The 27137-nt window shown below is 46.6% G+C and overlaps 6 non-coding genes and 4 pseudogenes across 6 annotated transcripts; all 10 read right to left on the minus strand.

Moving 5' to 3' along the window:
* Positions 1-1989: 1989 nt before the first annotated feature.
* LOC147104049 (5S ribosomal RNA) lies at positions 1990-2109 on the minus strand (annotated as a pseudogene).
* Positions 2110-4534: 2425 nt separating this feature from the next.
* Positions 4535-4654, minus strand: LOC147104050 (5S ribosomal RNA; annotated as a pseudogene).
* A 2429-nt stretch (positions 4655-7083) lies between these two features.
* LOC147104051 (5S ribosomal RNA) lies at positions 7084-7202 on the minus strand. The gene has a single exon (XR_015072811.1). It is a non-coding gene; the product is annotated as a 5S ribosomal RNA (ribosomal RNA).
* A 2407-nt stretch (positions 7203-9609) lies between these two features.
* Positions 9610-9728, minus strand: LOC147104052 (5S ribosomal RNA). The gene has a single exon (XR_015072709.1). It is a non-coding gene; the product is annotated as a 5S ribosomal RNA (ribosomal RNA).
* A 2429-nt stretch (positions 9729-12157) lies between these two features.
* LOC147104053 (5S ribosomal RNA) lies at positions 12158-12266 on the minus strand (annotated as a pseudogene).
* A 2427-nt stretch (positions 12267-14693) lies between these two features.
* On the minus strand, positions 14694-14812 carry LOC147104054 (5S ribosomal RNA). Its single transcript, XR_015072446.1, has one exon. It is a non-coding gene; the product is annotated as a 5S ribosomal RNA (ribosomal RNA).
* Positions 14813-17227: 2415 nt separating this feature from the next.
* On the minus strand, positions 17228-17346 carry LOC147104055 (5S ribosomal RNA). Its single transcript, XR_015072710.1, has one exon. It is a non-coding gene; the product is annotated as a 5S ribosomal RNA (ribosomal RNA).
* Positions 17347-19779: 2433 nt separating this feature from the next.
* Positions 19780-19888, minus strand: LOC147104056 (5S ribosomal RNA; annotated as a pseudogene).
* Positions 19889-22315: 2427 nt separating this feature from the next.
* LOC147104057 (5S ribosomal RNA) lies at positions 22316-22434 on the minus strand. Its single transcript, XR_015072628.1, has one exon. It is a non-coding gene; the product is annotated as a 5S ribosomal RNA (ribosomal RNA).
* Positions 22435-25193: 2759 nt separating this feature from the next.
* On the minus strand, positions 25194-25312 carry LOC147104058 (5S ribosomal RNA). Its single transcript, XR_015072852.1, has one exon. It is a non-coding gene; the product is annotated as a 5S ribosomal RNA (ribosomal RNA).
* Positions 25313-27137: the final 1825 nt, after the last annotated feature.

The raw sequence follows: 27137 nt of genomic DNA on the forward strand, positions 1-27137 counted from the left end.
ACCGCATAATTACAGGCCAGTCAGCCTAACCTCGGTGGTGGGAAAATTATTGGAAAAAGTTCTGAGGGACAGGAGAAATCTTCATTTAGAAAGACACGGATTAATCAGGGACAGTCAGCATGGATTTCTTAACGGAAGGTCGTGTCTGACTAACGCAATTCAATTTTTCGAGGAGGTAACAAGGAGGGTCGATGAGGGTAGTGCCTTTGATGTAGTCTATATGGATTTTAGCAAGGCTTTTGATAAGGTCCCGCATGCCAGATTGGTCACGAAAGTAAAAGCCCATGGGATCCAAGGCAAAGTGGCAAGTTGGATCCAAAATTGGCTCAGAGGCAGGAAACAAAGGGTAATGGTCGAAGGGTGTTTTTGTGACCGGAAGGCTGTTTCCAGTGGGGTTCCGCAGGGCTCACAGAATCACAGAAACCCCACAGTGCAGATAGAGGCCATTTCGGCCCATCGAGCCTGCACCGACTCAGTACTGGGCCCTTTGCTTTTTCTGGTATATATCAATGATTTGGATTTGAATGTAGGAAGTATGATTAAGAAGTTTGCAGATGATACAAAAATTGGCCGTGTGGTTAATAATGAAACAGAATGCTGTAGACTGCAGGAAGATATCAATGGACTCGTCTAGTGGGCAGAACAGTGGCAAATGGAATTCAGTTGGAATACACAATAAATGGTAGGACACTGAGAAATGCAGAGGATCAGCGGGACCTTGGAGTGCATGTCCACAGATCCCTGAAGGTAGCAGGACAGGTAGATAAAGTGGTTAAGCAGGCATACGGGATACTTGCCTTTATTAGCCGAGGCGTAGAATATAAGAGCGGGGAGGTTATGCTTCAACTGTATAAAACACTAGTTAGGCCGCAGCTAGAGTGCCGCGTGCAGTTCTGGTCACCACATTACAAGAAGGATGCGATTGCACTAGAGAAGGTGCAGAGGAGATTTCCGAGGATGTTGCCTGGGCTGGGGAATTTTAGTTATGAGGAAAGATTGGATAGGCTGGGGTTGTTTTCTTTGGAACACAGGAGGCTGAGGCGAGACCTAATTGAGGTGTGTAAAATTATGAGGGGCCGAGATAGAGTGGATAGGAAGGACCTATTTCCCTTAGCAGAAGGGTCAATAATAGATTTCAAGTAATTGGTAGGAGGTTTACAGGGAATTTGAGGAGACATTTTTTCACCCAGTGAATGGTGGGGGTCTGGAATGCACTGCCTGAAAGGGTGGTAGAGGCAGAAACCCTCATCACGTTTAAAAAGTACTTGGATATGCACTTGAACTGCCATAACCTACAAGGCTACGGACCAAGTGCTGTAAAGTGGGATTTGGGTGGATTGCTCTTTGTCGGCTGGCACGGACAAGATGGGCCGAATGGCCTCCTTCTGTGCTGTAAATTTCTATGATTCTGCCTGATCATGTGACATCTGCCCACACGACTTCTACAAATGTTATTACATTGTAGCCAGGATTGTTTAGTTTCCAATTCCACCCATTTTGAAGCCAGGTCTCCGTTATGGCTACTATTGCATAACCCCATGTGGCAACTTGCGCCTGCAACTCGTCAATCTTATTTGTAACACTCCTCGCATTAACACACATGCATTTCAACAGCATGCTAGTTGGCTTTGCTTTTTTCCTGAATTTAACTGCTGCTCTTTCTACATTCTTCTTTGTTCTGTTGCTGTTTGTCCCTCCGAGTTTTCTATGCACCTTGTCTCTCCTCTCTGCTGCTGTGTCCTGGTGGCCCTCCACCAGTGTGTGTATTTTGGCTATCTTATTTTCTTCTTCTGCTTATTTCGGCCCTGTGTCTGGAGCCCCTTGCATTTGTGTAGCAGCAGGAGAATGTGCAGCGAAGAAATGGTCAAAGGAAAGCGAGAGAGAGAGACAGAGAGAGAGAGAGAGAGCAGCAAAAAGGATGTTGATTGATTAAGAGCAGTGTGTGCGCGTGTGTGTGCAAAACGTTGAGCAGCCTGTGGCGGCAGCAAAAGCCTACTGCACCTGGTATTCCCAGGCAGTCTCCCATCCAAGTACTAACCAGGCCTGACTCTGCTTAGCTTCCAGAGATCAGACGAGATCGGGCGCATTCAGACTAGTATGGCCGTAGGCATATGCTGGCTGGCTTTCTCTTTACTTAAAGCTGTCGCCCATTTTTTTCTCTTCTACGCATTCATACAAGTATTCAACACTCAATTTACATTTACAAATTTTACTCCTCCCGCAACCCCCCACCCCCCCTCCACCTCTTCTTGCTGCTCTGCCTCCCACACAAACAAACTACAAGCCCAACCCTTCATTGCCTTCTATTCAAATATTACATCAAATAAACATGCTCAAACACCAAGTCTTAAGGGCTGTAGCATCTTTCAAACTGGACAAATACCCAGGCCCGCATCAAATCTATCCCACACTCTTAAGAGAAGTAAGACACCAAATAGCACAGGCTCTCACCATCATTTTACAATCCTCTCTGGCTACAGGTGTGGTGCCCGACCACTGGAGGACTGCTAACGTGCTACCGTTCTTTCAAAAGGGAGAGAGGGATAGACCGCATAATTACAGGCCAGTCAGCCTAACCTCGGTGGTGGGAAAATTATTGGAAAAAGTTCTGAGGGACAGGAGAAATCTTCATTTAGAAAGACACGGATTAATCAGGGACAGTCAGCATGGATTTCTTAACGGAAGGTCGTGTCTGACTAACGCAATTCAATTTTTCGAGGAGGTAACAAGGAGGGTCGATGAGGGTAGTGCCTTTGATGTAGTCTATATGGATTTTAGCAAGGCTTTTGATAAGGTCCCGCATGCCAGATTGGTCACGAAAGTAAAAGCCCATGGGATCCAAGACAAAGTGGCAAGTTGGATCCAAAATTGGCTCAGAGGCAGGAAACAAAGGGTAATGGTCGAAGGGTGTTTTTGTGACCGGAAGGCTGTTTCCAGTGGGGTTCCGCAGGGCTCACAGAATCACAGAAACCCCACAGTGCAGATAGAGGCCATTTCGGCCCATCGAGCCTGCACCGACTCAGTACTGGGCCCTTTGCTTTTTCTGGTATATATCAATGATTTGGATTTGAATGTAGGAAGTATGATTAAGAAGTTTGCAGATGATACAAAAATTGGCCGTGTGGTTAATAATGAAACAGAATGCTGTAGACTGCAGGAAGATATCAATGGACTCGTCTAGTGGGCAGAACAGTGGCAAATGGAATTCAGTTGGAATACACAATAAATGGTAGGACACTGAGAAATGCAGAGGATCAGCGGGACCTTGGAGTGCATGTCCACAGATCCCTGAAGGTAGCAGGACAGGTAGATAAAGTGGTTAAGCAGGCATACGGGATACTTGCCTTTATTAGCCGAGGCGTAGAATATAAGAGCGGGGAGGTTATGCTTCAACTGTATAAAACACTAGTTAGGCCGCAGCTAGAGTGCCGCGTGCAGTTCTGGTCACCACATTACAAGAAGGATGCGATTGCACTAGAGAAGGTGCAGAGGAGATTTCCGAGGATGTTGCCTGGGCTGGGGAATTTTAGTTATGAGGAAAGATTGGATAGGCTGGGGTTGTTTTCTTTGGAACACAGGAGGCTGAGGCGAGACCTAATTGAGGTGTGTAAAATTATGAGGGGCCGAGATAGAGTGGATAGGAAGGACCTATTTCCCTTAGCAGAAGGGTCAATAATAGATTTCAAGTAATTGGTAGGAGGTTTACAGGGAATTTGAGGAGACATTTTTTCACCCAGTGAATGGTGGGGGTCTGGAATGCACTGCCTGAAAGGGTGGTAGAGGCAGAAACCCTCATCACGTTTAAAAAGTACTTGGATATGCACTTGAACTGCCGTAACCTACAAGGCTACGGACCAAGTGCTGTAAAGTGGGATTTGGGTGGATTGCTCTTTGTCGGCTGGCACGGACAAGAGGGGCCGAATGGCCTCCTTCTGTGCTGTAAATTTCTATGATTCTGCCTGATCATGTGACATCTGCCCACACGACTTCTACAAATGTTATTACATTGTAGCCAGGATTGTTTAGTTTCCAATTCCGCCCATTTTGAAGCCAGGTCTCCGTTATGGCTACTATTGCATAACCCCATGTGGCAACTTGCGCCTGCAACTCGTCAATCTTATTTGTAACACTCCTCGCATTAACACACATGCATTTCAACAGCATGCTAGTTGGCTTTGCTTTTTTCCTGAATTTAACTGCTGCTCTTTCGACATTCTTCTTTGTTCTGTTGCTGTTTGTCCCTCCGAGTTTTCTATGCACCTTGTCTCTCCTCTCTGCTGCTGTGTCCTGGTGGCCCTCCGCCAGTGTGTGTATTTTGGCTATCTTATTTTCTTCTTCTGCTTATTTCGGCCCTGTGTCTGGAGCCCCTTGCATTTGTGTAGCAGCAGGAGAATGTGCAGCGAAGAAATGGTCAAAGGAAAGCGAGAGAGAGAGAGAGAGAGAGAGAGAGAGCAGCAAAAAGGATGTTGATTGATTAAGAGCAGTGTGTGCGCGTGTGTGTGCAAAACGTTGAGCAGCCTGTGGCGGCAGCAAAAGCCTACTGCACCCGGTATTCCCAGGCAGTCTCCCATCCAAGTACTAACCAGGCCTGACTCTGCTTAGCTTCCAGAGATCAGACGAGATCGGGCGTATTCAGACTAGTATGGCCGTAGGCATATGCTAGCTGGCTTTCTCTTTACTTAAAGCTGTCGCCCATTTTTTTCTCTTCTACGCATTCATACAAGTATTCAACACTCAATTTACATTTACAAATTTTACTCCTCCCGCAACCCCCCACCCCCCCTCCACCTCTTCTTGCTGCTCTGCCTCCCACACAAACAAACTACAAGCCCAACCCTTCATTGCCTTCTATTCAAATATTACATCAAATAAACATGCTCAAACACCAAGTCTTAAGGGCTGTAGCATCTTTCAAACTGGACAAATACCCAGGCCCGCATCAAATCTATCCCACACTCTTAAGAGAAGTAAGACACCAAATAGCACAGGCTCTCACCATCATTTTACAATCCTCTCTGGCTACAGGTGTGGTGCCCGACCACTGGAGGACTGCTAACGTGCTACCGTTCTTTCAAAAGGGAGAGAGGGATAGACCGCATAATTACAGGCCAGTCAGCCTAACCTCGGTGGTGGGAAAATTATTGGAAAAAGTTCTGAGGGACAGGAGAAATCTTCATTTAGAAAGACACGGATTAATCAGGGACAGTCAGCATGGATTTCTTAACGGAAGGTCGTGTCTGACTAACGCAATTCAATTTTTCGAGGAGGTAACAAGGAGGGTCGATGAGGGTAGTGCCTTTGATGTAGTCTATATGGATTTTAGCAAGGCTTTTGATAAGGTCCCGCATGCCAGATTGGTCACGAAAGTAAAAGCCCATGGGATCCAAGGCAAAGTGGCAAGTTGGATCCAAAATTGGCTCAGAGGCAGGAAACAAAGGGTAATGGTCGAAGGGTGTTTTTGTGACCGGAAGGCTGTTTCCAGTGGGGTTCCGCAGGGCTCACAGAATCACAGAAACCCCACAGTGCAGATAGAGGCCATTTCGGCCCATCGAGCCTGCACCGACTCAGTACTGGGCCCTTTGCTTTTTCTGGTATATATCAATGATTTGGATTTGAATGTAGGAAGTATGATTAAGAAGTTTGCAGATGATACAAAAATTGGCCGTGTGGTTAATAATGAAACAGAATGCTGTAGACTGCAGGAAGATATCAATGGACTCGTCTAGTGGGCAGAACAGTGGCAAATGGAATTCAGTTGGAATACACAATAAATGGTAGGACACTGAGAAATGCAGAGGATCAGCGGGACCTTGGAGTGCATGTCCACAGATCCCTGAAGGTAGCAGGACAGGTAGATAAAGTGGTTAAGCAGGCATACGGGATACTTGCCTTTATTAGCCGAGGCGTAGAATATAAGAGCGGGGAGGTTATGCTTCAACTGTATAAAACACTAGTTAGGCCGCAGCTAGAGTGCCGCGTGCAGTTCTGGTCACCACATTACAAGAAGGATGCGATTGCACTAGAGAAGGTGCAGAGGAGATTTCCGAGGATGTTGCCTGGGCTGGGGAATTTTAGTTATGAGGAAAGATTGGATAGGCTGGGGTTGTTTTCTTTGGAACACAGGAGGCTGAGGCGAGACCTAATTGAGGTGTGTAAAATTATGAGGGGCCGAGATAGAGTGGATAGGAAGGACCTATTTCCCTTAGCAGAAGGGTCAATAATAGATTTCAAGTAATTGGTAGGAGGTTTACAGGGAATTTGAGGAGACATTTTTTCACCCAGTGAATGGTGGGGGTCTGGAATGCACTGCCTGAAAGGGTGGTAGAGGCAGAAACCCTCATCACGTTTAAAAAGTACTTGGATATGCACTTGAACTGCCGTAACCTACAAGGCTACGGACCAAGTGCTGTAAAGTGGGATTTGGGTGGATTGCTCTTTGTCGGCTGGCACGGACAAGATGGGCCGAATGGCCTCCTTCTGTGCTGTAAATTTCTATGATTCTGCCTGATCATGTGACATCTGCCCACACGACTTCTACAAATGTTATTACATTGTAGCCAGGATTGTTTAGTTTCCAATTCCGCCCATTTTGAAGCCAGGTCTCCGTTATGGCTACTATTGCATAACCCCATGTGGCAACTTGCGCCTGCAACTCGTCAATCTTATTTGTAACACTCCTCGCATTAACACACATGCATTTCAACAGCATGCTAGTTGGCTTTGCTTTTTTCCTGAATTTAACTGCTGCTCTTTCTACATTCTTCTTTGTTCTGTTGCTGTTTGTCCCTCCGAGTTTTCTATGCACCTTGTCTCTCCTCTCTGCTGCTGTGTCCTGGTGGCCCTCCGCCAGTGTGTGTATTTTGGCTATCTTATTTTCTTCTTCTGCTTATTTCGGCCCTGTGTCTGGAGCCCCTTGCATTTGTGTAGCAGCAGGAGAATGTGCAGCGAAGAAATGGTCAAAGGAAAGCGAGAGAGAGAGACAGAGAGAGAGAGAGAGAGAGCAGCAAAAAGGATGTTGATTGATTAAGAGCAGTGTGTGCGCGTGTGTGTGCAAAACGTTGAGCAGCCTGTGGCGGCAGCAAAAGCCTACTGCACCCGGTATTCCCAGGCAGTCTCCCATCCAAGTACTAACCAGGCCTGACTCTGCTTAGCTTCCGAGATCAGACGAGATCGGGCGCATTCAGACTAGTATGGCCGTAGGCATATGCTAGCTGGCTTTCTCTTTACTTAAAGCTGTCGCCCATTTTTTTCTCTTCTACGCATTCATACAAGTATTCAACACTCAATTTACATTTACAAATTTTACTCCTCCCGCAACCCCCCACCCCCCCTCCACCTCTTCTTGCTGCTCTGCCTCCCACACAAACAAACTACAAGCCCAACCCTTCATTGCCTTCTATTCAAATATTACATCAAATAAACATGCTCAAACACCAAGTCTTAAGGGCTGTAGCATCTTTCAAACTGGACAAATACCCAGGCCCGCATCAAATCTATCCCACACTCTTAAGAGAAGTAAGACACCAAATAGCACAGGCTCTCACCATCATTTTACAATCCTCTCTGGCTACAGGTGTGGTGCCCGACCACTGGAGGACTGCTAACGTGCTACCGTTCTTTCAAAAGGGAGAGAGGGATAGACCGCATAATTACAGGACAGTCAGCCTAACCTCGGTGGTGGGAAAATTATTGGAAAAAGTTCTGAGGGACAGGAGAAATCTTCATTTAGAAAGACACGGATTAATCAGGGACAGTCAGCATGGATTTCTTAACGGAAGGTCGTGTCTGACTAACGCAATTCAATTTTTCAAGGAGGTAACAAGGAGGGTCGATGAGGGTAGTGCCTTTGATGTAGTCTATATGGATTTTAGCAAGGCTTTTGATAAGGTCCCGCATGCCAGATTGGTCACGAAAGTAAAAGCCCATGGGATCCAAGGCAAAGTGGCAAGTTGGATCCAAAATTGGCTCAGAGGCAGGAAACAAAGGGTAATGGTCGAAGGGTGTTTTTGTGACCGGAAGGCTGTTTCCAGTGGGGTTCCGCAGGGCTCACAGAATCACAGAAACCCCACAGTGCAGATAGAGGCCATTTCGGCCCATCGAGCCTGCACCGACTCAGTACTGGGCCCTTTGCTTTTTCTGGTATATATCAATGATTTGGATTTGAATGTAGGAAGTATGATTAAGAAGTTTGCAGATGATACAAAAATTGGCCGTGTGGTTAATAATGAAACAGAATGCTGTAGACTGCAGGAAGATATCAATGGACTCGTCTAGTGGGCAGAACAGTGGCAAATGGAATTCAGTTGGAATACACAATAAATGGTAGGACACTGAGAAATGCAGAGGATCAGCGGGACCTTGGCGTGCATGTCCACAGATCCCTGAAGGTAGCAGGACAGGTAGATAAAGTGGTTAAGCAGGCATACGGGATACTTGCCTTTATTAGCCGAGGCGTAGAATATAAGAGCAGGGAGGTTATGCTTCAACTGTATAAAACACTAGTTAGGCCGCAGCTAGAGTGCCGCGTGCAGTTCTGGTCACCACATTACAAGAAGGATGCGATTGCACTAGAGAAGGTGCAGAGGAGATTTCCGAGGATGTTGCCTGGGCTGGGGAATTTTAGTTATGAGGAAAGATTGGATAGGCTGGGGTTGTTTTCTTTGGAACACAGGAGGCTGAGGCGAGACCTAATTGAGGTGTGTAAAATTATGAGGGGCCGAGATAGAGTGGATAGGAAGGACCTATTTCCCTTAGCAGAAGGGTCAATAATAGATTTCAAGTAATTGGTAGGAGGTTTACAGGGAATTTGAGGAGACATTTTTTCACCCAGTGAATGGTGGGGGTCTGGAATGCACTGCCTGAAAGGGTGGTAGAGGCAGAAACCCTCATCACGTTTAAAAAGTACTTGGATATGCACTTGAACTGCCGTAACCTACAAGGCTACGGACCAAGTGCTGTAAAGTGGGATTTGGGTGGATTGCTCTTTGTCGGCTGGCACGGACAAGATGGGCCGAATGGCCTCCTTCTGTGCTGTAAATTTCTATGATTCTGCCTGATCATGTGACATCTGCCCACACGACTTCTACAAATGTTATTACATTGTAGCCAGGATTGTTTAGTTTCCAATTCCGCCCATTTTGAAGCCAGGTCTCCGTTATGGCTACTATTGCATAACCCCATGTGGCAACTTGCGCCTGCAACTCGTCAATCTTATTTGTAACACTCCTCGCATTAACACACATGCATTTCAACAGCATGCTAGTTGGCTTTGCTTTTTTCCTGAATTTAACTGCTGCTCTTTCTACATTCTTCTTTGTTCTGTTGCTGTTTGTCCCTCCGAGTTTTCTATGCACCTTGTCTCTCCTCTCTGCTGCTGTGTCCTGGTGGCCCTCCGCCAGTGTGTGTATTTTGGCTATCTTATTTTCTTCTTCTGCTTATTTCGGCCCTGTGTCTGGAGCCCCTTGCATTTGTGTAGCAGCAGGAGAATGTGCAGCGAAGAAATGGTCAAAGGAAAGCGAGAGAGAGAGAGAGAGAGAGCAGCAAAAAGGATGTTGATTGATTAAGAGCAGTGTGTGCGCGAAACGTTGAGCAGCCTGTGGCGGCAGCAAAAGCCTACTGCACCTGGTATTCCCAGGCAGTCTCCCATCCAAGTACTAACCAGGCCTGACTCTGCTTAGCTTCCGAGATCAGACGAGATCGGGCGCATTCAGACTAGTATGGCCGTAGGCATATGCTAACTGGCTTTCTCTTTACTTAAAGCTGTCGCCCATTTTTTTCTCTTCTACGCATTCATACAAGTATTCAACACTCAATTTACATTTACAAATTTTACTCCTCCCGCAACCCCCCACCCCCCCTCCACCTCTTCTTGCTGCTCTGCCTCCCACACAAACAAACTACAAGCCCAACCCTTCATTGCCTTCTATTCAAATATTACATCAAATAAACATGCTCAAACACCAAGTCTTAAGGGCTGTAGCATCTTTCAAACTGGACAAATACCCAGGCCCGCATCAAATCTATCCCACACTCTTAAGGGAAGTAAGACACCAAATAGCACAGGCTCTCACCATCATTTTACAATCCTCTCTGGCTACAGGTGTGGTGCCCGACCACTGGAGGACTGCTAACGTGCTACCGTTCTTTCAAAAGGGAGAGAGGGATAGACCGCATAATTACAGGCCAGTCAGCCTAACCTCGGTGGTGGCAAAATTATTGGAAAAAGTTCTGAGGGACAGGAGAAATCTTCATTTAGAAAGACACGGATTAATCAGGGACAGTCAGCATGGATTTCTTAACGGAAGGTCGTGTCTGACTAACGCAATTCAATTTTTCGAGGAGGTAACAAGGAGGGTCGATGAGGGTAGTGCCTTTGATGTAGTCTATATGGATTTTAGCAAGGCTTTTGATAAGGTCCCGCATGCCAGATTGGTCACGAAAGTAAAAGCCCATGGGATCCAAGGCAAAGTGGCAAGTTGGATCCAAAATTGGCTCAGAGGCAGGAAACAAAGGGTAATGGTCGAAGGGTGTTTTTGTGACCGGAAGGCTGTTTCCAGTGGGGTTCCGCAGGGCTCACAGAATCACAGAAACCCCACAGTGCAGATAGAGGCCATTTCGGCCCATCGAGCCTGCACCGACTCAGTACTGGGCCCTTTGCTTTTTCTGGTATATATCAATGATTTGGATTTGAATGTAGGAAGTATGATTAAGAAGTTTGCAGATGATACAAAAATTGGCCGTGTGGTTAATAATGAAACAGAATGCTGTAGACTGCAGGAAGATATCAATGGACTCGTCTAGTGGGCAGAACAGTGGCAAATGGAATTCAGTTGGAATACACAATAAATGGTAGGACACTGAGAAATGCAGAGGATCAGCGGGACCTTGGAGTGCATGTCCACAGATCCCTGAAGGTAGCAGGACAGGTAGATAAAGTGGTTAAGCAGGCATACGGGATACTTGCCTTTATTAGCCGAGGCGTAGAATATAAGAGCGGGGAGGTTATGCTTCAACTGTATAAAACACTAGTTAGGCCGCAGCTAGAGTGCCGCGTGCAGTTCTGGTCACCACATTACAAGAAGGATGCGATTGCACGAGAGAAGGTGCAGAGGAGATTTCCGAGGATGTTGCCTGGGCTGGGGAATTTTAGTTATGAGGAAAGATTGGATAGGCTGGGGTTGTTTTCTTTGGAACACAGGAGGCTGAGGCGAGACCTAATTGAGGTGTGTAAAATTATGAGGGGCCGAGATAGAGTGGATAGGAAGGACCTATTTCCCTTAGCAGAAGGGTCAATAATAGATTTCAAGTAATTGGTAGGAGGTTTACAGGGAATTTGAGGAGACATTTTTTCACCCAGTGAATGGTGGGGGTCTGGAATGCACTGCCTGAAAGGGTGGTAGAGGCAGAAACCCTCATCACGTTTAAAAAGTACTTGGATATGCACTTGAACTGCCGTAACCTACAAGGCTACGGACCAAGTGCTGTAAAGTGGGATTTGGGTGGATTGCTCTTTGTCGGCTGGCACGGACAAGATGGGCCGAATGGCCTCCTTCTGTGCTGTAAATTTCTATGATTCTGCCTGATCATGTGACATCTGCCCACACGACTTCTACAAATGTTATTACATTGTAGCCAGGATTGTTTAGTTTCCAATTCCGCCCATTTTGAAGCCAGGTCTCCGTTATGGCTACTATTGCATAACCCCATGTGGCAACTTGCGCCTGCAACTCGTCAATCTTATTTGTAACACTCCTCGCATTAACACACATGCATTTCAACAGCATGCTAGTTGGCTTTGCTTTTTTCCTGAATTTAACTGCTGCTCTTTCTACATTCTTCTTTGTTCTGTTGCTGTTTGTCCCTCCGAGTTTTCTATGCACCTTGTCTCTCCTCTCTGCTGCTGTGTCCTGGTGGCCCTCCGCCAGTGTGTGTATTTTGGCTATCTTATTTTCTTCTTCTGCTTATTTCGGCCCTGTGTCTGGAGCCCCTTGCATTTGTGTAGCAGCAGGAGAATGTGCAGCGAAGAAATGGTCAAAGGAAAGCGAGAGAGAGAGAGAGAGAGAGAGAGAGAGAGAGCAGCAAAAAGGATGTTGATTGATTAAGAGCAGTGTGTGCGCGTGTGTGTGCAAAACGTTGAGCAGCCTGTGGCGGCAGCAAAAGCCTACAGCACCTGGTATTCCCAGGCGGTCTCCCATCCAAGTACTAACCAGGCCTGACTCTGCTTAGCTTCCGAGATCAGGCGCATTCAGACTAGTATGGCCGTAGGCATATGCTAGCTGGCTTTCTCTTTACTTAAAGCTGTCGCCCATTTTTTTCTCTTCTACGCATTCATACAAGTATTCAACACTCAATTTACATTTACAAATTTTACTCCTCCCGCAACCCCCCACCCCCCCTCCACCTCTTCTTGCTGCTCTGCCTCCCACACAAACAAACTACAAGCCCAACCCTTCATTGCCTTCTATTCAAATATTACATCAAATAAACATGCTCAAACACCAAGTCTTAAGGGCTGTAGCATCTTTCAAACTGGACAAATACCCAGGCCCGCATCAAATCTATCCCACACTCTTAAGGGAAGTAAGACACCAAATAGCACAGGCTCTCACCATCATTTTACAATCCTCTCTGGCTACAGGTGTGGTGCCCGACCACTGGAGGACTGCTAACGTGCTACCGTTCTTTCAAAAGGGAGAGAGGGATAGACCGCATAATTACAGGCCAGTCAGCCTAACCTCGGTGGTGGGAAAATTATTGGAAAAAGTTCTGAGGGACAGGAGAAATCTTCATTTAGAAAGACACGGATTAATCAGGGACAGTCAGCATGGATTTCTTAACGGAAGGTCGTGTCTGACTAACGCAATTCAATTTTTCGAGGAGGTAACAAGGAGGGTCGATGAGGGTAGTGCCTTTGATGTAGTCTATATGGATTTTAGCAAGGCTTTTGATAAGGTCCCGCATGCCAGATTGGTCACGAAAGTAAAAGCCCATGGGATCCAAGGCAAAGTGGCAAGTTGGATCCAAAATTGGCTCAGAGGCAGGAAACAAAGGGTAATGGTCGAAGGGTGTTTTTGTGACCGGAAGGCTGTTTCCAGTGGGGTTCCGCAGGGCTCACAGAATCACAGAAACCCCACAGTGCAGATAGAGGCCATTTCGGCCCATCGAGCCTGCACCGACTCAGTACTGGGCCCTTTGCTTTTTCTGGTATATATCAATGATTTGGATTTGAATGTAGGAAGTATGATTAAGAAGTTTGCAGATGATACAAAAATTGGCCGTGTGGTTAATAATGAAACAGAATGCTGTAGACTGCAGGAAGATATCAATGGACTCGTCTAGTGGGCAGAACAGTGGCAAATGGAATTCAGTTGGAATACACAATAAATGGTAGGACACTGAGAAATGCAGAGGATCAGCGGGACCTTGGAGTGCATGTCCACAGATCCCTGAAGGTAGCAGGACAGGTAGATAAAGTGGTTAAGCAGGCATACGGGATACTTGCCTTTATTAGCCGAGGCGTAGAATATAAGAGCGGGGAGGTTATGCTTCAACTGTATAAAACACTAGTTAGGCCGCAGCTAGAGTGCCGCGTGCAGTTCTGGTCACCACATTACAAGAAGGATGCGATTGCACGAGAGAAGGTGCAGAGGAGATTTCCGAGGATGTTGCCTGGGCTGGGGAATTTTAGTTATGAGGAAAGATTGGATAGGCTGGGGTTGTTTTCTTTGGAACACAGGAGGCTGAGGCGAGACCTAATTGAGGTGTGTAAAATTATGAGGGGCCGAGATAGAGTGGATAGGAAGGACCTATTTCCCTTAGCAGAAGGGTCAATAATAGATTTCAAGTAATTGGTAGGAGGTTTACAGGGAATTTGAGGAGACATTTTTTCACCCAGTGAATGGTGGGGGTCTGGAATGCACTGCCTGAAAGGGTGGTAGAGGCAGAAACCCTCATCACGTTTAAAAAGTACTTGGATATGCACTTGAACTGCCGTAACCTACAAGGCTACGGACCAAGTGCTGTAAAGTGGGATTTGGGTGGATTGCTCTTTGTCGGCTGGCACGGACAAGATGGGCCGAATGGCCTCCTTCTGTGCTGTAAATTTCTATGATTCTGCCTGATCATGTGACATCTGCCCACACGACTTCTACAAATGTTATTACATTGTAGCCAGGATTGTTTAGTTTCCAATTCCTCCCATTTTGAAGCCAGGTCTCCGTTATGGCTACTATTGCATAACCCCATGTGGCAACTTGCGCCTGCAACTCGTCAATCTTATTTGTAACACTCCTCGCATTAACACACATGCATTTCAACAGCATGCTAGTTGGCTTTGCTTTTTTCCTGAATTTAACTGCTGCTCTTTCTACATTCTTCTTTGTTCTGTTGCTGTTTGTCCCTCCGAGTTTTCTATGCACCTTGTCTCTCCTCTCTGCTGCTGTGTCCTGGTGGCCCTCCGCCAGTGTGTGTATTTTGGCTATCTTATTTTCTTCTTCTGCTTATTTCGGCCCTGTGTCTGGAGCCCCTTGCATTTGTGTAGCAGCAGGAGAATGTGCAGCGAAGAAATGGTCAAAGGAAAGCGAGAGAGAGAGACAGAGAGAGAGAGAGAGAGCAGCAAAAAGGATGTTGATTGATTAAGAGCAGTGTGTGCGCGTGTGTGTGCAAAACGTTGAGCAGCCTGTGGCGGCAGCAAAAGCCTACTGCACCTGGTATTCCCAGGCGGTCTCCCATCCAAGTACTAACCAGGCCTGACTCTGCTTAGCTTCCGAGATCAGACGAGATCGGGCGCATTCAGACTAGTATGGCTGTAGGCATATGCTGGCTGGCTTTCTCTTTACTTAAAGCTGTCGCCCATTTTTTTCTCTTCTACGCATTCATACAAGTATTCAACACTCAATTTACATTTACAAATTTTACTCCTCCCGCAACCCCCCACCCCCCCTCCACCTCTTCTTGCTGCTCTGCCTCCCACACAAACAAACTACAAGCCCAACCCTTCATTGCCTTCTATTCAAATATTACATCAAATAAACATGCTCAAACACCAAGTCTTAAGGGCTGTAGCATCTTTCAAACTGGACAAATACCCAGGCCCGCATCAAATCTATCCCACACTCTTAAGAGAAGTAAGACACCAAATAGCACAGGCTCTCACCATCATTTTACAATCCTCTCTGGCTACAGGTGTGGTGCCTGACCACTGGAGGACTGCTAACGTGCTACCGTTCTTTCAAAAGGGAGAGAGGGATAGACCGCATAATTACAGGCCAGTCAGCCTAACCTCGGTGGTGGGAAAATTATTGGAAAAAGTTCTGAGGGACAGGAGAAATCTTCATTTAGAAAGACACGGATTAATCAGGGACAGTCAGCATGGATTTCTTAACGGAAGGTCGTGTCTGACTAACGCAATTCAATTTTTCGAGGAGGTAACAAGGAGGGTCGATGAGGGTAGTGCCTTTGATGTAGTCTATATGGATTTTAGCAAGGCTTTTGATAAGGTCCCGCATGCCAGATTGGTCACGAAAGTAAAAGCCCATGGGATCCAAGGCAAAGTGGCAAGTTGGATCCAAAATTGGCTCAGAGGCAGGAAACAAAGGGTAATGGTCGAAGGGTGTTTTTGTGACCGGAAGGCTGTTTCCAGTGGGGTTCCGCAGGGCTCACAGAATCACAGAAACCCCACAGTGCAGATAGAGGCCATTTCGGCCCATCGAGCCTGCACCGACTCAGTACTGGGCCCTTTGCTTTTTCTGGTATATATCAATGATTTGGATTTGAATGTAGGAAGTATGATTAAGAAGTTTGCAGATGATACAAAAATTGGCCGTGTGGTTAATAATGAAACAGAATGCTGTAGACTGCAGGAAGATATCAATGGACTCGTCTAGTGGGCAGAACAGTGGCAAATGGAATTCAGTTGGAATACACAATAAATGGTAGGACACTGAGAAATGCAGAGGATCAGCGGGACCTTGGCGTGCATGTCCACAGATCCCTGAAGGTAGCAGGACAGGTAGATAAAGTGGTTAAGCAGGCATACGGGATACTTGCCTTTATTAGCCGAGGCGTAGAATATAAGAGCAGGGAGGTTATGCTTCAACTGTATAAAACACTAGTTAGGCCGCAGCTAGAGTGCCGCGTGCAGTTCTGGTCACCACATTACAAGAAGGATGCGATTGCACTAGAGAAGGTGCAGAGGAGATTTCCGAGGATGTTGCCTGGGCTGGGGAATTTTAGTTATGAGGAAAGATTGGATAGGCTGGGGTTGTTTTCTTTGGAACACAGGAGGCTGAGGCGAGACCTAATTGAGGTGTGTAAAATTATGAGGGGCCGAGATAGAGTGGATAGGAAGGACCTATTTCCCTTAGCAGAAGGGTCAATAATAGATTTCAAGTAATTGGTAGGAGGTTTACAGGGAATTTGAGGAGACATTTTTTCACCCAGTGAATGGTGGGGGTCTGGAATGCACTGCCTGAAAGGGTGGTAGAGGCAGAAACCCTCATCACGTTTAAAAAGTACTTGGATATGCACTTGAACTGCCGTAACCTACAAGGCTACGGACCAAGTGCTGTAAAGTGGGATTTGGGTGGATTGCTCTTTGTCGGCTGGCACGGACAAGATGGGCCGAATGGCCTCCTTCTGTGCTGTAAATTTCTATGATTCTGCCTGATCATGTGACATCTGCCCACACGACTTCTACAAATGTTATTACATTGTAGCCAGGATTGTTTAGTTTCCAATTCCGCCCATTTTGAAGCCAGGTCTCCGTTATGGCTACTATTGCATAACCCCATGTGGCAACTTGCGCCTGCAACTCGTCAATCTTATTTGTAACACTCCTCGCATTAACACACATGCATTTCAACAGCATGCTAGTTGGCTTTGCTTTTTTCCTGAATTTAACTGCTGCTCTTTCTACATTCTTCTTTGTTCTGTTGCTGTTTGTCCCTCCGAGTTTTCTATGCACCTTGTCTCTCCTCTCTGCTGCTGTGTCCTGGTGGCCCTCCGCCAGTGTGTGTATTTTGGCTATCTTATTTTCTTCTTCTGCTTATTTCGGCCCTGTGTCTGGAGCCCCTTGCATTTGTGTAGCAGCAGGAGAATGTGCAGCGAAGAAATGGTCAAAGGAAAGCGAGAGAGAGAGAGAGAGAGAGAGAGAGAGCAGCAAAAAGGATGTTGATTGATTAAGAGCAGTGTGTGCGCGAAACGTTGAGCAGCCTGTGGCGGCAGCAAAAGCCTACTGCACCTGGTATTCCCAGGCAGTCTCCCATCCAAGTACTAACCAGGCCTGACTCTGCTTAGCTTCCGAGATCAGACGAGATCGGGCGCATTCAGACTAGTATGGCCGTAGGCATATGCTAACTGGCTTTCTCTTTACTTAAAGCTGTCGCCCATTTTTTTCTCTTCTACGCATTCATACAAGTATTCAACACTCAATTTACATTTACAAATTTTACTCCTCCCGCAACCCCCCACCCCCCCTCCACCTCTTCTTGCTGCTCTGCCTCCCACACAAACAAACTACAAGCCCAACCCTTCATTGCCTTCTATTCAAATATTACATCAAATAAACATGCTCAAACACCAAGTCTTAAGGGCTGTAGCATCTTTCAAACTGGACAAATACCCAGGCCCGCATCAAATCTATCCCACACTCTTAAGGGAAGTAAGACACCAAATAGCACAGGCTCTCACCATCATTTTACAATCCTCTCTGGCTACAGGTGTGGTGCCCGACCACTGGAGGACTGCTAACGTGCTACCGTTCTTTCAAAAGGGAGAGAGGGATAGACCGCATAATTACAGGCCAGTCAGCCTAACCTCGGTGGTGGGAAAATTATTGGAAAAAGTTCTGAGGGACAGGAGAAATCTTCATTTAGAAAGACACGGATTAATCAGGGACAGTCAGCATGGATTTCTTAACGGAAGGTCGTGTCTGACTAACGCAATTCAATTTTTCGAGGAGGTAACAAGGAGGGTCGATGAGGGTAGTGCCTTTGATGTAGTCTATATGGATTTTAGCAAGGCTTTTGATAAGGTCCCGCATGCCAGATTGGTCACGAAAGTAAAAGCCCATGGGATCCAAGGCAAAGTGGCAAGTTGGATCCAAAATTGGCTCAGAGGCAGGAAACAAAGGGTAATGGTCGAAGGGTGTTTTTGTGACCGGAAGGCTGTTTCCAGTGGGGTTCCGCAGGGCTCACAGAATCACAGAAACCCCACAGTGCAGATAGAGGCCATTTCGGCCCATCGAGCCTGCACCGACTCAGTACTGGGCCCTTTGCTTTTTCTGGTATATATCAATGATTTGGATTTGAATGTAGGAAGTATGATTAAGAAGTTTGCAGATGATACAAAAATTGGCCGTGTGGTTAATAATGAAACAGAATGCTGTAGACTGCAGGAAGATATCAATGCACTCGTCTAGTGGGCAGAACAGTGGCAAATGGAATTCAGTTGGAATACACAATAAATGGTAGGACACTGAGAAATGCAGAGGATCAGCGGGACCTTGGAGTGCATGTCCACAGATCCCTGAAGGTAGCAGGACAGGTAGATAAAGTGGTTAAGCAGGCATACGGGATACTTGCCTTTATTAGCCGAGGCGTAGAATATAAGAGCGGGGTGGTTATGCTTCAACTGTATAAAACACTAGTTAGGCCGCAGCTAGAGTGCCGCGTGCAGTTCTGGTCACCACATTACAAGAAGGATGCGATTGCACTAGAGAAGGTGCAGAGGAGATTTCCGAGGATGTTGCCTGGGCTGGGGAATTTTAGTTATGAGGAAAGATTGGATAGGCTGGGGTTGTTTTCTTTGGAACACAGGAGGCTGAGGCGAGACCTAATTGAGGTGTGTAAAATTATGAGGGGCCGAGATAGAGTGGATAGGAAGGACCTATTTCCCTTAGCAGAAGGGTCAATAATAGATTTCAAGTAATTGGTAGGAGGTTTACAGGGAATTTGAGGAGACATTTTTTCACCCAGTGAATGGTGGGGGTCTGGAATGCACTGCCTGAAAGGGTGGTAGAGGCAGAAACCCTCATCACGTTTAAAAAGTACTTGGATATGCACTTGAACTGCCGTAACCTACAAGGCTACGGACCAAGTGCTGTAAAGTGGGATTTGGGTGGATTGCTCTTTGTCGGCTGGCACGGACAAGATGGGCCGAATGGCCTCCTTCTGTGCTGTAAATTTCTATGATTCTGCCTGATCATGTGACATCTGCCCACACGACTTCTACAAATGTTATTACATTGTAGCCAGGATTGTTTAGTTTCCAATTCCGCCCATTTTGAAGCCAGGTCTCCGTTATGGCTACTATTGCATAACCCCATGTGGCAACTTGCGCCTGCAACTCGTCAATCTTATTTGTAACACTCCTCGCATTAACACACATGCATTTCAACAGCATGCTAGTTGGCTTTGCTTTTTTCCTGAATTTAACTGCTGCTCTTTCTACATTCTTCTTTGTTCTGTTGCTGTTTGTCCCTCCGAGTTTTCTATGCACCTTGTCTCTCCTCTCTGCTGCTGTGTCCTGGTGGCCCTCCGCCAGTGTGTGTATTTTGGCTATCTTATTTTCTTCTTCTGCTTATTTCGGCCCTGTGTCTGGAGCCCCTTGCATTTGTGTAGCAGCAGGAGAATGTGCAGCGAAGAAATGGTCAAAGGAAAGCGAGAGAGAGAGAGAGAGAGAGAGAGAGAGAGAGAGAGCAGCAAAAAGGATGTTGATTGATTAAGAGCAGTGTGTGCGCGTGTGTGTGCAAAACGTTGAGCAGCCTGTGGCGGCAGCAAAAGCCTACAGCACCTGGTATTCCCAGGCGGTCTCCCATCCAAGTACTAACCAGGCCTGACTCTGCTTAGCTTCCGAGATCAGGCGCATTCAGACTAGTATGGCCGTAGGCATATGCTAGCTGGCTTTCTCTTTACTTAAAGCTGTCGCCCATTTTTTTCTCTTCTACGCATTCATACAAGTATTCAACACTCAATTTACATTTACAAATTTTACTCCTCCCGCAACCCCCCACCCCCCCTCCACCTCTTCTTGCTGCTCTGCCTCCCACACAAACAAACTACAAGCCCAACCCTTCATTGCCTTCTATTCAAATATTACATCAAATAAACATGCTCAAACACCAAGTCTTAAGGGCTGTAGCATCTTTCAAACTGGACAAATACCCAGGCCCGCATCAAATCTATCCCACACTCTTAAGGGAAGTAAGACACCAAATAGCACAGGCTCTCACCATCATTTTACAATCCTCTCTGGCTACAGGTGTGGTGCCCGACCACTGGAGGACTGCTAACGTGCTACCGTTCTTTCAAAAGGGAGAGAGGGATAGACCGCATAATTACAGGCCAGTCAGCCTAACCTCGGTGGTGGGAAAATTATTGGAAAAAGTTCTGAGGGACAGGAGAAATCTTCATTTAGAAAGACACGGATTAATCAGGGACAGTCAGCATGGATTTCTTAACGGAAGGTCGTGTCTGACTAACGCAATTCAATTTTTCGAGGAGGTAACAAGGAGGGTCGATGAGGGTAGTGCCTTTGATGTAGTCTATATGGATTTTAGCAAGGCTTTTGATAAGGTCCCGCATGCCAGATTGGTCACGAAAGTAAAAGCCCATGGGATCCAAGGCAAAGTGGCAAGTTGGATACAAAATTGGCTCAGAGGCAGGAAACAAAGGGTAATGGTCGAAGGGTGTTTTTGTGACCGGAAGGCTGTTTCCAGTGGGGTTCCGCAGGGCTCACAGAATCACAGAAACCCCACAGTGCAGATAGAGGCCATTTCGGCCCATCGAGCCTGCACCGACTCAGTACTGGGCCCTTTGCTTTTTCTGGTATATATCAATGATTTGGATTTGAATGTAGGAAGTATGATTAAGAAGTTTGCAGATGATACAAAAATTGGCCGTGTGGTTAATAATGAAACAGAATGCTGTAGACTGCAGGAAGATATCAATGGACTCGTCTAGTGGGCAGAACAGTGGCAAATGGAATTCAGTTGGAATACACAATAAATGGTAGGACACTGAGAAATGCAGAGGATCAGCGGGACCTTGGAGTGCATGTCCACAGATCCCTGAAGGTAGCAGGACAGGTAGATAAAGTGGTTAAGCAGGCATACGGGATACTTGCCTTTATTAGCCGAGGCGTAGAATATAAGAGCGGGGAGGTTATGCTTCAACTGTATAAAACACTAGTTAGGCCGCAGCTAGAGTGCCGCGTGCAGTTCTGGTCACCACATTACAAGAAGGATGCGATTGCACGAGAGAAGGTGCAGAGGAGATTTCCGAGGATGTTGCCTGGGCTGGGGAATTTTAGTTATGAGGAAAGATTGGATAGGCTGGGGTTGTTTTCTTTGGAACACAGGAGGCTGAGGCGAGACCTAATTGAGGTGTGTAAAATTATGAGGGGCCGAGATAGAGTGGATAGGAAGGACCTATTTCCCTTAGCAGAAGGGTCAATAATAGATTTCAAGTAATTGGTAGGAGGTTTACAGGGAATTTGAGGAGACATTTTTTCACCCAGTGAATGGTGGGGGTCTGGAATGCACTGCCTGAAAGGGTGGTAGAGGCAGAAACCCTCATCACGTTTAAAAAGTACTTGGATATGCACTTGAACTGCCGTAACCTACAAGGCTACGGACCAAGTGCTGTAAAGTGGGATTTGGGTGGATTGCTCTTTGTCGGCTGGCACGGACAAGATGGGCCGAATGGCCTCCTTCTGTGCTGTAAATTTCTATGATTCTGCCTGATCATGTGACATCTGCCCACACGACTTCTACAAATGTTATTACATTGTAGCCAGGATTGTTTAGTTTCCAATTCCTCCCATTTTGAAGCCAGGTCTCCGTTATGGCTACTATTGCATAACCCCATGTGGCAACTTGCGCCTGCAACTCGTCAATCTTATTTGTAACACTCCTCGCATTAACACACATGCATTTCAACAGCATGCTAGTTGGCTTTGCTTTTTTCCTGAATTTAACTGCTGCTCTTTCTACATTCTTCTTTGTTCTGTTGCTGTTTGTCCCTCCGAGTTTTCTATGCACCTTGTCTCTCCTCTCTGCTGCTGTGTCCTGGTGGCCCTCCGCCAGTGTGTGTATTTTGGCTATCTTATTTTCTTCTTCTGCTTATTTCGGCCCTGTGTCTGGAGCCCCTTGCATTTGTGTAGCAGCAGGAGAATGTGCAGCGAAGAAATGGTCAAAGGAAAGCGAGAGAGAGAGACAGAGAGAGAGAGAGAGAGCAGCAAAAAGGATGTTGATTGATTAAGAGCAGTGTGTGCGCGTGTGTGTGCAAAACGTTGAGCAGCCTGTGGCGGCAGCAAAAGCCTACTGCACCTGGTATTCCCAGGCGGTCTCCCATCCAAGTACTAACCAGGCCTAACGCTGCTTAACTTCCGAGATCAGACGAGATCGGGCGCATTCAGACTAGTATGGCTGTAGGCATATGCTGGCTGGCTTTCTCTTTACTTAAAGCTGTCGCCCATTTTTTTCTCTTCTACGCATTCATACAAGTATTCAACACTCAATTTACATTTACAAATTTTACTCCTCCCGCAACCCCCCACCCCCCCTCCACCTCTTCTTGCTGCTCTGCCTCCCACACAAACAAACTACAAGCCCAACCCTTCATTGCCTTCTATTCAAATATTACATCAAATAAACATGCTCAAACACCAAGTCTTAAGGGCTGTAGCATCTTTCAAACTGGACAAATACCCAGGCCCGCATCAAATCTATCCCACACTCTTAAGAGAAGTAAGACACCAAATAGCACAGGCTCTCACCATCATTTTACAATCCTCTCTGGCTACAGGTGTGGTGCCTGACCACTGGAGGACTGCTAACGTGCTACCGTTCTTTCAAAAGGGAGAGAGGGATAGACCGCATAATTACAGGCCAGTCAGCCTAACCTCGGTGGTGGGAAAATTATTGGAAAAAGTTCTGAGGGACAGGAGAAATCTTCATTTAGAAAGACACGGATTAATCAGGGACAGTCAGCATGGATTTCTTAACGGAAGGTCGTGTCTGACTAACGCAATTCAATTTTTCGAGGAGGTAACAAGGAGGGTCGATGAGGGTAGTGCCTTTGATGTAGTCTATATGGATTTTAGCAAGGCTTTTGATAAGGTCCCGCATGCCAGATTGGTCACGAAAGTAAAAGCCCATGGGATCCAAGGCAAAGTGGCAAGTTGGATCCAAAATTGGCTCAGAGGCAGGAAACAAAGGGTAATGGTCGAAGGGTGTTTTTGTGACCGGAAGGCTGTTTCCAGTGGGGTTCCGCAGGGCTCACAGAATCACAGAAACCCCACAGTGCAGATAGAGGCCATTTCGGCCCATCGAGCCTGCACCGACTCAGTACTGGGCCCTTTGCTTTTTCTGGTATATATCAATGATTTGGATTTGAATGTAGGAAGTATGATTAAGAAGTTTGCAGATGATACAAAAATTGGCCGTGTGGTTAATAATGAAACAGAATGCTGTAGACTGCAGGAAGATATCAATGGCGGCAGCACGGTGGCATAGTGGTTAGCACTCTTGCCTCACAGCGCCAGGGACCCGGGTTCGAATCCGGCCTCGGGTGACTGTCTGTGTGGAGTTTGCACATTCTCCCCGTGTTTGCGTGGGTTTTCTCCGGGTGCTCCGGTTTCCTCCCACAGTCCAAAGATGTGCGGGGTTAGGTTGATTGGCTATGATAAAAATTGACCCTTAGTGTTAGGGGGATTAAATACGTGGGGTTACGGGGATAGGGTGGGATTTGTGTTGGTGTAGGGGTTATGGGGATCGGGTGGGATATGTGTCGGTGCAGGCTCGATGGGCCGAAATGGCCTCTATCTGTACTGTGAGGTTTCTGTGACTCGTCTAGTGGGCAGAACAGTGGCAAATGGAATTCAGTTGGAATACACAATAAATGGTAGGACACTGAGAAATGCAGAGGATCAGCGGGACCTTGGAGTGCATGTCCACAGATCCCTGAAGGTAGCAGGACAGGTAGATAAAGTGGTTAAGCAGGCATACGGGATACTTGCCTTTATTAGCCGAGGCGTAGAATATAAGAGCGGGGTGGTTATGCTTCAACTGTATAAAACACTAGTTAGGCCGCAGCTAGAGTGCCGCGTGCAGTTCTGGTCACCACATTACAAGAAGGATGCGATTGCACTAGAGAAGGTGCAGAGGAGATTTCTGAGGATGTTGCCTGGGCTGGGGAATTTTAGTTATGAGGAAAGATTGGATAGGCTGGGGTTGTTTTCTTTGGAACACAGGAGGCTGAGGCGAGACCTAATTGAGGTGTGTAAAATTATGAGGGGCCGAGATAGAGTGGATAGGAAGGACCTATTTCCCTTAGCAGAAGGGTCAATAATAGATTTCAAGTAATTGGTAGGAGGTTTACAGGGAATTTGAGGAGACATTTTTCACCCAGTGAATGGTGGGGGTCTGGAATGCACTGCCTGAAAGGGTGGTAGAGGCAGAAACCCTCATCACGTTTAAAAAGTACTTGGATATGCACTTGAACTGCCGTAACCTACAAGGCTACGGACCAAGTGCTGTAAAGTGGGATTTGGGTGGATTGCTCTTTGTCGGCTGGCACGGACAAGATGGGCCGAATGGCCTCCTTCTGTGCTGTAAATTTCTATGACTCTGCCTGATCATGTGACATCTGCCCACACGACTTCTACAAATGTTATTACATTGTAGCCAGGATTGTTTAGTTTCCAATTCCGCCCATTTTGAAGCCAGGTCTCCGTTATGGCTACTATTGCATAACCCCATGTGGCAACTTGCGCCTGCAACTCGTCAATCTTATTTGTAACGCTCCTCGCATTAACACACATGCATTTCAACAGCATGCTAGTTGGCTTTGCTTTTTTCCTGAATTTAACTGCTGCTCTTTCTACATTCTTCTTTGTTCTGTTGCTGTTTGTCCCTCTGAGTTTTCTATGCACCTTGTCTCTCCTCTCTGCTGCTGTGTCCTGGTGGCCCTCCGCCAGTGTGTGTATTTTGGCTATCTTATTTTCTTCTTCTGCTTATTTCGGCCCTGTGTCTGGAGCCCCTTGCATTTGTGTAGCAGCAGGAGAATGTGCAGCGAAGAAATGGTCAAAGGAAAGCGAGAGAGAGAGACAGAGAGAGAGAGCAGCAAAAAGGATGTTGATTGATTAAGAGCAGTGTGTGCGCAAAACGTTGAGCAGCCTGTGGCGGCAGCAAAAGCCTACTGCACCCGGTATTCCCAGGCAGTCTCCCATCCAAGTACTAACCAGGCCTGACTCTGCTTAGCTTCCGAGATCAGACGAGATCGGGCGTATTCAGACTAGTATGGCCGTAGGCATATGCTAGCTGGCTTTCTCTTTACTTAAAGCTGTCGCCCATTTTTTTCTCTTCTACGCATTCATACAAGTATTCAACACTCAATTTACATTTACAAATTTTACTCCTCCCGCAACCCCCCACCCCCCCTCCACCTCTTCTTGCTGCTCTGCCTCCCACACAAACAAACTACAAGCCCAACCCTTCATTGCCTTCTATTCAAATATTACATCAAATAAACATGCTCAAACACCAAGTCTTAAGGGCTGTAGCATCTTTCAAACTGGACAAATACCCAGGCCCGCATCAAATCTATCCCACACTCTTAAGAGAAGTAAGACACCAAATAGCACAGGCTCTCACCATCATTTTACAATCCTCTCTGGCTACAGGTGTGGTGCCCGACCACTGGAGGACTGCTAACGTGCTACCGTTCTTTCAAAAGGGAGAGAGGGATAGACCGCATAATTACAGGCCAGTCAGCCTAACCTCGGTGGTGGGAAAATTATTGGAAAAAGTTCTGAGGGACAGGAGAAATCTTCATTTAGAAAGACACGGATTAATCAGGGACAGTCAGCATGGATTTCTTAACGGAAGGTCGTGTCTGACTAACGCAATTCAATTTTTCGAGGAGGTAACAAGGAGGGTCGATGAGGGTAGTGCCTTTGATGTAGTCTATATGGATTTTAGCAAGGCTTTTGATAAGGTCCCGCATGCCAGATTGGTCACGAAAGTAAAAGCCCATGGGATCCAAGGCAAAGTGGCAAGTTGGATCCAAAATTGGCTCAGAGGCAGGAAACAAAGGGTAATGGTCGAAGGGTGTTTTTGTGACCGGAAGGCTGTTTCCAGTGGGGTTCCGCAGGGCTCACAGAATCACAGAAACCCCACAGTGCAGATAGAGGCCATTTCGGCCCATCGAGCCTGCACCGACTCAGTACTGGGCCCTTTGCTTTTTCTGGTATATATCAATGATTTGGATTTGAATGTAGGAAGTATGATTAAGAAGTTTGCAGATGATACAAAAATTGGCCGTGTGGTTAATAATGAAACAGAATGCTGTAGACTGCAGGAAGATATCAATGGACTCGTCTAGTGGGCAGAACAGTGGCAAATGGAATTCAGTTGGAATACACAATAAATGGTAGGACACTGAGAAATGCAGAGGATCAGCGGGACCTTGGAGTGCATGTCCACAGATCCCTGAAGGTAGCAGGACAGGTAGATAAAGTGGTTAAGCAGGCATACGGGATACTTGCCTTTATTAGCCGAGGCGTAGAATATAAGAGCGGGGTGGTTATGCTTCAACTGTATAAAACACTAGTTAGGCCGCAGCTAGAGTGCCGCGTGCAGTTCTGGTCACCACATTACAAGAAGGATGCGATTGCACTAGAGAAGGTGCAGAGGAGATTTCCGAGGATGTTGCCTGGGCTGGGGAATTTTAGTTATGAGGAAAGATTGGATAGGCTGGGGTTGTTTTCTTTGGAACACAGGAGGCTGAGGCGAGACCTAATTGAGGTGTGTAAAATTATGAGGGGCCGAGATAGAGTGGATAGGAAGGACCTATTTCCCTTAGCAGAAGGGTCAATAATAGATTTCAAGTAATTGGTAGGAGGTTTACAGGGAATTTGAGGAGACATTTTTCACCCAGTGAATGGTGGGGGTCTGGAATGCACTGCCTGAAAGGGTGGTAGAGGCAGAAACCCTCATCACGTTTAAAAAGTACTTGGATATGCACTTGAACTGCCGTAACCTACAAGGCTACGGACCAAGTGCTGTAAAGTGGGATTTGGGTGGATTGCTCTTTGTCGGCTGGCACGGACAAGATGGGCCGAATGGCCTCCTTCTG

The sequence above is a fragment of the Somniosus microcephalus genome, chromosome 19, assembly GCF_052327205.1.
Source record: "Somniosus microcephalus isolate GS21.2 chromosome 19, FLI_Smic_1.0, whole genome shotgun sequence".
NCBI classification, from domain to species: domain Eukaryota; kingdom Metazoa; phylum Chordata; class Chondrichthyes; order Squaliformes; family Somniosidae; genus Somniosus; species Somniosus microcephalus.